Source organism: Gracilinanus agilis, chromosome 5 (genome assembly GCF_016433145.1).
Source record: "Gracilinanus agilis isolate LMUSP501 chromosome 5, AgileGrace, whole genome shotgun sequence".
NCBI lineage: Eukaryota > Metazoa > Chordata > Mammalia > Didelphimorphia > Didelphidae > Gracilinanus > Gracilinanus agilis.
The window spans coordinates 278,556,470-278,566,178 of NC_058134.1; positions in this window are offsets into that span (position 1 = coordinate 278,556,470).

Genomic DNA, 9,709 nt, shown 5'->3' on the forward strand with positions numbered 1-9,709 from the left:
CAATAATACAAGTCAAAAGAGGCTTTTTACAAAAACTGAGTATTTTAAAAGAAACCTGAAGCAAACCACTAAGTAGAAATAAAGAGTGGGACGACTCCAGGTATTGGAGGAATCCCAGTGAAAACACAGTGAGCTGAAGATGGAGTGTCTAATGTAAGGAATAAAAAGTAATTGTCATTAGATCACGGTGTATGAGGTGTAGGAAGTTAGGTATAAGAAGACTAGAAAAGTAGGGGGGAATGGACAGGCTATGAAAAGCTTGAATACTAAAAGTATTTTATATTTGATCATCAGGATAGTAAGGAGCCATAGTATTTTACTGAATATGAGTGAGGAGTGACATAGTCAGACCTCAGAAATTTGCTAATTGCTTGAATCACTTTCTACCTGATTGTTTTTTGTTTCAAATAGATACTTTTCCATGATATGGCTATAATTTACAGTTTTGCCATTTTGTCAAAGGTTTTTTTTCTTTAATTAGTGAAGTAATCACATGGTTTTGGATGCTTTGTGTTTATTATCCTATATATATATAATATAACAATATAAAATATGTTCATTGTTTTTCAAGCGTCAAATATGTATATTTGTGTATCTCCAAGTATATACATGCACATACATGTACATAATACACATGTGTATGTATAATATAGAAAATTAAGAAAACATTGGGGATAGAATGTATACATATATATCATATGCAAATTCAACCTTGAGAAAAGTAATATCTGACTATATGTATATACCTGAGTGTTTACATATGTATTATAATATACATATGGATTATATGTGCATGTATACTTAACTATATACACCCATACACACACAGAGTGTCATATTTTATCATTCTTGGGTTCAAATATTGCTGCAGCTGTGAAAAGACTTGGAAGGAAAACTATGGCAAATATGGACAGAATATTAAAACAGCAGAGATATCACCTTGCCCAAAAAAGTCCATATAATCAAAATTATGTTTTTTTTCTGCTAGTTTTTCCCCCAGTAGTAATGTATAGTGTAAGAGTTTGATTAAAGGAAAGCTGAACACCACAGAATTGATGCTTCTGCACTGTCATGCCAGAGAAGACTTTTGAGAGTCTCTTGTACAGCAAAGAGATCAAATCAGTCAATACTTAGAGAAATTAATTCAGACTCTCATTGGAAGGGCAAATGCTGAAGCTGAAACTTAAACACTTTGACCATATAATAGGAAGACAGGACTCACTGGAAAGACCCTAATGTTGGGGAAGACTGAAAGCAAAAGAAGTGGAAGGCAGAGAATGAGGTGAATAAAAACTGTCATGGAGGCAACAAACATGAGTTTAGACAAACTTTGGTAGATAATGGAGGATAGAAGGACCGTTGTGTTACGGTCCATGGAGTCACAGAAAGGGACTAAAAATGACTGAACATGTTCAACTCTTCATTGCATAAATGGGGGGGCTTGGTGAAGATGCTCGAGTCGAGTGATTGCCCTCCCCTCTCCTTCTATATATTATACGTGTTTACATGTATGTGCATATTTTATGTATTGTCTTCCTTCCTTCCTTCCTTCCTTCCTTTCTTAATTTCTTTCTTTCATTAATTTGAATTATTTTATGTGCCTAGTGCTTTAAAATAAAATCAGCTAGCATAAAACTAATAGAATGATGGCAGTAAGAAATTGAAACTCCTCATGGGGAAACATTTATTTTTGTTTCAGCTTGATAAGGTTGAATAGGGAATTAAAGAAATATTTGTTAGAAATGATGTGTAATATGAAATTTCCACATAAGTTTCCCAAAGTTATATGAACTAAATTATCTTCCTCCCTTCTTCCCTCCCCCATCCAGAGCTGATAAGCAATCCAATATGAATTATACTTATTTCCATATTATTCATTTTTAGAATTTAACAATATTATAAAACCCAAACCCCCAAATATTGTATTCAAATAAGCAAGTGATAAATAATATGTTTTCAGCTGCATACCCACTCCAAAAGTTCTTTCTCTGGAGGTGGATAGCATTCTTTTTCACAAGTCCCTCAGAATTGTCCTGGATCATTGTATTGCTGATGGTAGCAAAGTCTATCACATTTGATGGTTCCTCAATATTGTAGTCACAGTTTATAATGTTCTCCTGGTTCTGCTTATTTCACTCTGCATCAGTTCACGTATTTCCAATTCTTTCTGAAATCATCTTGTTCATCTTCCTGATAGCACAATAGTATTCCATCACCATCATATTCCAGTATTTGTTCAGCCATTCCTCAAATGAGGGACATCCTTTTAGTTTCCAATTCTTTGCCACCTCACAAAGAACAGATATAAATATTTTTGTACAAGTAGGTCCTTTCCCATTTAAAAAAATCTCTTTGTGATACAGACCTAATAGTACTGTTACTGGACCAAAGAGCATGCATCCTTTTACAGCCCTTTGGGCATAATGGAATAGGGAATGTTATAGAGGTGGCATATGAAAACTAGAAATGTTTTCTTTCTAAGTACTTCAAAAAGCTAATAAAATACTCCACTCTGTCTACACAGGAAGTGGATAGAAATTGAGATGTTCTAGTAGGTTCTTTGCATTGTTTGTGGAGAGGTATGAAGGGGTGGAAGAAGAAGGGAGCTCATTAGTCATTTTATGTCAAAAATATATTGATGCTTATTGGGGAAGGGTCTTGAGTGAGCATTGTAAGGATTTGTGTTCTCATGAGTTAATTTATAAAAATTTTATCTGGTTGGGAATTTTCTTTTTCTTTTTTTTTTTAATCCTTTGGGTTCATCTTTAAATGCCACAAATCTAGTTTATAATTCCCTTTGAGAGAGAGCCATTGGAGAAACTTAGTGAGTTAAAGAAGCCCATAGAACTAATCCACCATCTTACTGGTCTTGTGACTGGGAATCTATACATTTTAAATAGATTGATTCCTAAATACTAAGCTTAACTTTTAAAAATAAATATTTCTATCTTTAATTTTTTTTAAATGAGCATATTTATTTAGCATAATGCCTGAACCAAAGCAGCTGAGTAGCAAGAGCAATTATTGTGGATAATATCTGTTTCTCTCCTAGGCTAAACTCCTTTGTATCCAGCATATATAAGAATGGCGAAGAGGAATTCTACTAACAATGCTTGAAAAAAAATAGTTCCATACATTGTATTTGCAAGAAGAGAGTGGAGAGAGAGCAAGAGGGAGGCAGAGAGGGGTTGAGGCAAACAGACATACAGACAGACAGAGACAGAGACAGAGAGAGTCTTCAGAAGAGAAGAGCAAATCTGCAGGGAATCATTTTTTGTTAGCTATATTTGGGTTGGGGTCTATTCATGTCTTTTCTTTGTCATGTGAGTTTCTCTTGGGATGCCCTATGTGTCTCAAAGTCCTGTCAAGCAAACTGAGATCTGGATCTCATAGTGCCACAGGGGAACGAACTTCGGTAAGCTCGTGCCAAGAGAACAGCCAGAGTTGTGTCCATGCCTCTTGCCTCCTGAGATCGCCCCTTCTCCCTTCCTCTTCCACAACTAGAATATGCTTGTGGAGGCTTACAAACCTGATATTCGAGTGGACTGACAAAAATCATGACAATATCTTTGACTCAGGCGACAATAACCATAAGAAATTATGCTATTCAGTCTGTGAAGGCAGTTGCCCAAACTCTCCCATCTTGGCTTAGATTGGAACTTAACTAAATTAGAGAATGAATTGAGAGAAATAAAATAGATTCACAGGCAGTATCCTATAATCCCAAACTTATAGTATGGAAGCGAATATTGCATATACTGAAGTAGATCTTCAAAGGTCGTGAGTCTACCTTGATAAAAATTATCTTCAATTAATTGAACTGAAAATTTCAGAATTATTAATGGTAGTGTCCCCCAGAATCATAGTAAACATTCAATTTGCAATAAAATCACTAGGATGTTTTATCAACTATAACTTTTTTTTTTATTAACTAGTACATCTACATTTTACTACAATGGTAATTAATGCTTATGGTGATGAACTTCAGGATCCTGCAATGTCTTCTGAATCATGAAAACAAGATTTAATTTCATTCAATGTATACTTAGGATTTTTAATCATGTTTTAATTTGTTAAAAAGTTTTCATCCTTATTTCATATACAGGGTAATTTTCTGTTAATCACAATCCTTGATTAATCAGTACATTTCTCATCTCTTGACCATACCAAATAACAGACTGCTTATTTTTTATATTTAATATTTTGCAAAATTAGAGAAGCATTCATTACTGGGGTTTTAATATTCTTTATGTAAATCAGTTATGTTGCTTGCATTAATTTGACATTCCTCCTTTTTTTCCTTCAAAAGTTCTACAAAACTTCATTTTTCTTCCCACTTTCTATACCTTCCTCCTTCCAAAGTACACTTTCTTTTTTTTCCCATTTAAAAAGTTCCAGGACTATTTCATCTGTTTTGCTATTGTAAAGAACTCCAGAACTATAGATAGAGCTAGTTACTAGAAGAGATCTCCCCAAAAAGCCAAAGCTGAAACCGTGCCTTTCCTCACTCATCCTAGATCTTGTGCAGGGCGCCGAGAGGGACAGTATTGGCTTTGGTTTTAAGCAAGCTGTCCTTCCATATCATGTATTCAGACTCTGCCCTAACATTCCTGCCACTGTTTCTGAACCTCGCTAAAAGATTCCTTTTTTCTCCTCCTAGTCTGAAGCTGAATCCAGCACCCCATTTCCCCAGTTCTGCAGTTGGGAAGCCAGAATGCCTAACTGCCAGGTCTAAATATACAATCTTATGAAGAAGAGACAAACTTCCATTGAAGTAGGAGTTTAGTAGAAATGCAGATGTTAGGGATACCTTCATCCCCATTTCCCAGGGCTTTTTGTGACCTTCGTGCCGACTTCCCCCTTCTTTATAGCAATTCTGCTTTGCAGAGAAGACCTCTTTATGCATCTTAATGACTTCTGTGCTCTGTTAGCTACCTTCCTGCTTCCCAGTGACCTCCAGGACTTCTCATCAGTCTCTTAGATGAACCCAACTATGTCTTTTCTCCTTCAGTTAGAACTTTTTGATAGCAAGAATACTCTCCCTTATCTGTTTCCCAATGTTTAGCCCAGTGTTTAGTAATAATAAGCACCAATACATGATTTTGATTTAATCCAAACACGTTATGCAAAATAAAAAAACCCTTTACATTCAGTGTGGCCCAAATCAGACGACTTCATTGTTGTTATTTAGAATAAATGTAAGAAACCAATCAAGTCATTCATGGGTATTATTATTTGTTTTTGAATATAGAGCCAGGATCAGTGATAAAGTCCTATAGAGTGATAAGACTTCAATTGAGATCCTACTTCTGTGTGACAGTGAGCAAATCACATTCTTCCCTCTTGGCTTCATCTTCCTTTTTCATGAGGGGTGTGTGTGTGCGTGTGTGTGTGTGTGTGTGTGTGTGTGTGTGTGTGTGTGTGTGTACTGTGAGGGGGATGGAGGAAGAAAAGTAGACTAGGTGATTTGTAAAGTTGCTTCAGTTTTTAATTATATAATCTTATGAATAATCCAAAAAAGCTTCCTTTACAGGTAGCGTTTATTGGAAATGTGGATATAATATTCCCCATTCCCATGCCTAATCCAGGACTTTACAGTTTCACAGAATTATGTATAGGAGCACTTAGTCTTTAAAGTTTTTTTTAATAGCACTTTTTATAGCTACCATCCCATATATATGATTAGGGAAAAGATTTTAAAATTGGAATATATAATTGTTTTTCTTTTAAAAATATTTATAGTTTTATTTCAATAGAATCAATTTTCTTTGCAATTCTTTGTATTTTATTTTTCCCTTTGAAGAATATTATTCTAAGAAGGGGTCCATAAGCTTCATAGGACTGCCAAAGGATACATAAAAAAAGGTTAAGAATCCCAAAATTAGGAGGATCACAAAATGTACTCAATAGTTTTTTCTGGCAATGACAACCTGTAGGCTCCTGATTGTGAATGTATACAGTTTTTACAGTCAAGAAAAGTATGAAAACTCAACACTATTTTTAATTAGTAAAACATAAGAAGTCATTAAAAAGAGGTCAGCTTGTTAGACATCAAACTTAACAGGTACTTAGGTCTATAATCTGACTTTTGGAGAGAAAATATGTCACAATAGAACAAGTAGATGGCAGTCTTTGAGGATTAAGCTTCCCTTCCTAGGTGTGCTCAGCAGTGTCTCCAATTTGCCACTTTCAACCAAAAGTCTTTGGTTAACTGTTAACTACCATAGATGTGTAGTGTCTTTACTTCACCCAGAAACCATGTTTTTGTCAGAGTTGTGATTAGAAATATTTCTAATTCACATGGGAAAAATGAATGGGGTGGAGTAAGGTGACTAGGGGAATGGTAGAGTGGATAAGTTGAACCACAAATGTAGTTATCAGCAGAGGGGGAAGTCCTTTTATTTAAATGGTACAGGAGTTATGGATGAGAATGGCTTAAATAAAATTCCTAGGAAGAATGGGAAATAACTTGTAGTAGTTGTACCACATTGCTTACTTGTCACAGAGGAACTTGAGATAATTTTGTAAAAGGAAGCTTCACAGCCCACATTCCCAAATAATTGCATCTGTGGGCAAAGCCCCACTTAATCAGGGATAATTACAGCTCTATGTATTGAATTTTGTGGATGCTGACCCACTTATCACTTTAGTGGCTGGAGGGCTTTTGTTTGCTTATTCATTCTTTTAGCAAAATTTACTTAGTACATCTTAGTGTCTTAGACAATATAGGATACTCAGAAATAAATTAGACAGCCTTTGTCTTCAAGGAGCTTACAATTTGGCATCGCAATCTATAGACTTTGAAATGATGTCCCAATTTTTCTCATGACAAGGTATCTGTATTGGAGAAATACATCTTCCATTTGGTAATCAAAGGTGAAATGATGCTGGAGGGATGGGTTGGCAAACATTTTTTTCAAAAGCTTTTTGTTATCAGAACATCTGAAACTAGATTGTTGTCCTTCCATTAAGCAGGGCTCCTATATACCATAAGACTAGACCAAATATAGGAAGAAACATGAAAGGAATAAACACAGGAGACTCTCATTCTGTTTTCCAGTGGGGAGAGGAGTTTCCCAGCTGCCATTCTTTCCAGCTTCCTATTTGGCAGGCTGCATTTCATTCTCAAAGACAGGACAGGACAGAGAAGGTCGCATCTAGATCTTTGGCTACATCTAACTTTTCTATTCTCATGATAGTGACAGGTCTTTCTTTCTTCCTCCCTTCCTCCCTTGATCTCTTCCTCTGTCCCTCTCTTCCTTCCTTCCCTCCATTCTTCCTTTCTTTCTTCCTTTCTTTCTTTTTCTTCTTCCTACTGTTCTCTTTCCTCTTTTGATTTGGAGATTAACTTGGTAGACCCCTAAATGACCTCATATTAAGAAAGACCAGTGATTTTTTAGGATCATAGAATCATAAAAAAATATTAAAAGCGGTTCCGGGTTAAGATGGCAGCAGAGTAAGAAGCAGCTCTTAACCTCTCCTGACTGAAACACACAAAACTCCTCAAGGGGACATAAAAACAAGTCCAGACGAATGGAGGAACCCCACAACAGGGCACAGCGTGGAAGGTACGTGGAATCAGGGCATTTCCATGCTATAAATGGGTGAAACAGCTCTCACTAAATCGCGGGCTGAGCAACCACCCCACCCCCAACCCCTCCACACACACCACCTATAGCACTGAAGCCAGTTAAAAAGAAATAGAGCAAGTTTGGGACACCCACCGAGTCATTGGCAGCTCCGGGGCCTGTTCCTGAGAGCAGCAAGATTTAGGACCCCAAAAAGCTAAAGAAAGCACACAAACACTGAGTGCAGGAGCAGGGCTCAGAGAGCAGACTCAGAGTACAGGCTCAGAGCTCAGGCTCGGTGGAGGCGTGGGTGGAGGCAGACACAGCCACAGGCTAAAGCTCTGAAACCCTGAGTGGGGAACCAGTGCAGACGGGTATACGACTGTGGAAGCAGCACCCTGAGACTTGTAAAGAAACCTCCAGCAGAGGATCAAGCAAGGAGGTCCACCAGGGGGCTTGACCTTGGAAAAAACCCGAGGTACTTCCGGGTTAAGATGGCGGCAGAGTAAGAAGCAGCTCTTAACCTCTCCTGACCGAAACACACAAAACTCCTCAAGGGGACATAAAAACAAGTCCAGACGAACGGAGGAACCCCACAACAGGGCACAGCGTGGAAGGTACGTGGAATCGAGACATTTCCAAGCTACAAAGGGCTCTCATTCAATCGCGGGCTGAGCAACCGCCCCACCCCCACCCCCTCCACACTCATCTATAGCTCCGAACCCAGCTAAAAAGAAATAGGGCAAGTTTGGGGCACCCATCGAGTCATCAGCAGCTCCGGGACCTGTTCCTGAGAGCAGCAAGACTTAGGACCCCATTAAGTCAAAAAAAGCACGCGAAATCTGACCACGCGCCGGAGCAGGACGCTGGGCGCAGAGAGTGCCGGCTGAGCAGAGGTGTGGGTGGAGGCAGAACTAAAGCCTAAGTGGGGAACCAGTGCAGACGGGTATACGACTGTGGAAGCAGCGCCCTGAGACTTGTAAAGGAACCTCCAGCAGAGGATCAAGCAAGAGGGCCCACCAGGGGGCTTGACCTTGGAAAAAACCAGAATTCAGACCTCAGGAGCCAATAGATTTGGAACAGACACTGAGCCCGAGGATAAAGCTGAGAAGCTGCTGGGCTAATGATGGCTACTCAGCATCAGGAGGTTCAGAAGAGAAAGAATAATAACAAAAAGAAGAAGTCTTTAACACTCGACAGCTTTTACACAGAGAAAATCCAGACAACCGAGCAAACAGAGGAGGAGAACAAACAAGCATCCGGACCCTCCTCAAATAAGGAAAACTCCTCACAAGCTATGGAAGAGTTCAAAACTGAGATTCTGAGGAAAATGGAAGAGATCTGGCAAGAAAATAACAGTTTAAAAGGTAGAATCTTGCAATTGGAAAGTGAGGCTCAGAAATCAAATGAACTGATAAGCAAATTGAACACCAGAAATGACAAGATTGAAAAGGAAAACCAGTCCCTAAAGGCTAGAATCGAGCAATTAAAAGCTAATGATCTCTCAAGACAACAAGAACAAATAAAACAAAGTCAAAAGACTGAAAAAATAGAAGGAAATATGAAATATCTCAATGAGAGAGTGACAGACCAAGAAAACCGGTCAAAAAAAAAAAAAAAAAGAATAATTGGTCTTCCAGAAAACCCAGAAATTAATAGAAACCTGGACTCCGTACTAAAAGAAATTATTCAGCAAAATTGCCCTGAAGTCCTACAACAAGAGGGCAATATAGACATCGAAAGGATCCATAGAACACCCACCATATTCGACCCAGAGAAGAAATCGGTTAGAAATATTATTGCCAAATTCAAAAGCTTTCAAGCAAAAGAAAAAATCTTACAAGAAGCCAGAAAGAGACAATTCAAATATCAAGGAGCACCAATCAGGATCACACAGGATCTGGCAGCCTCCATACTAAAAGACCGTAAGGCTTGGAATACAATATTCAGAAAGGCAAGAGAGCTGGGCCTGCAACCACGGATCAACTACCCATCAAAATTGACTATATATTTCCAGGGGAAAGTATGGGCATTCAACAAAATTGAAGAATTCCAGGTATTTGCACAGAAAAGACCAGGGCTGAATGGAAAGTTTGATATCGAACCACAAAAATCGAGAGAAACCTGAAAAGGTAAATAAG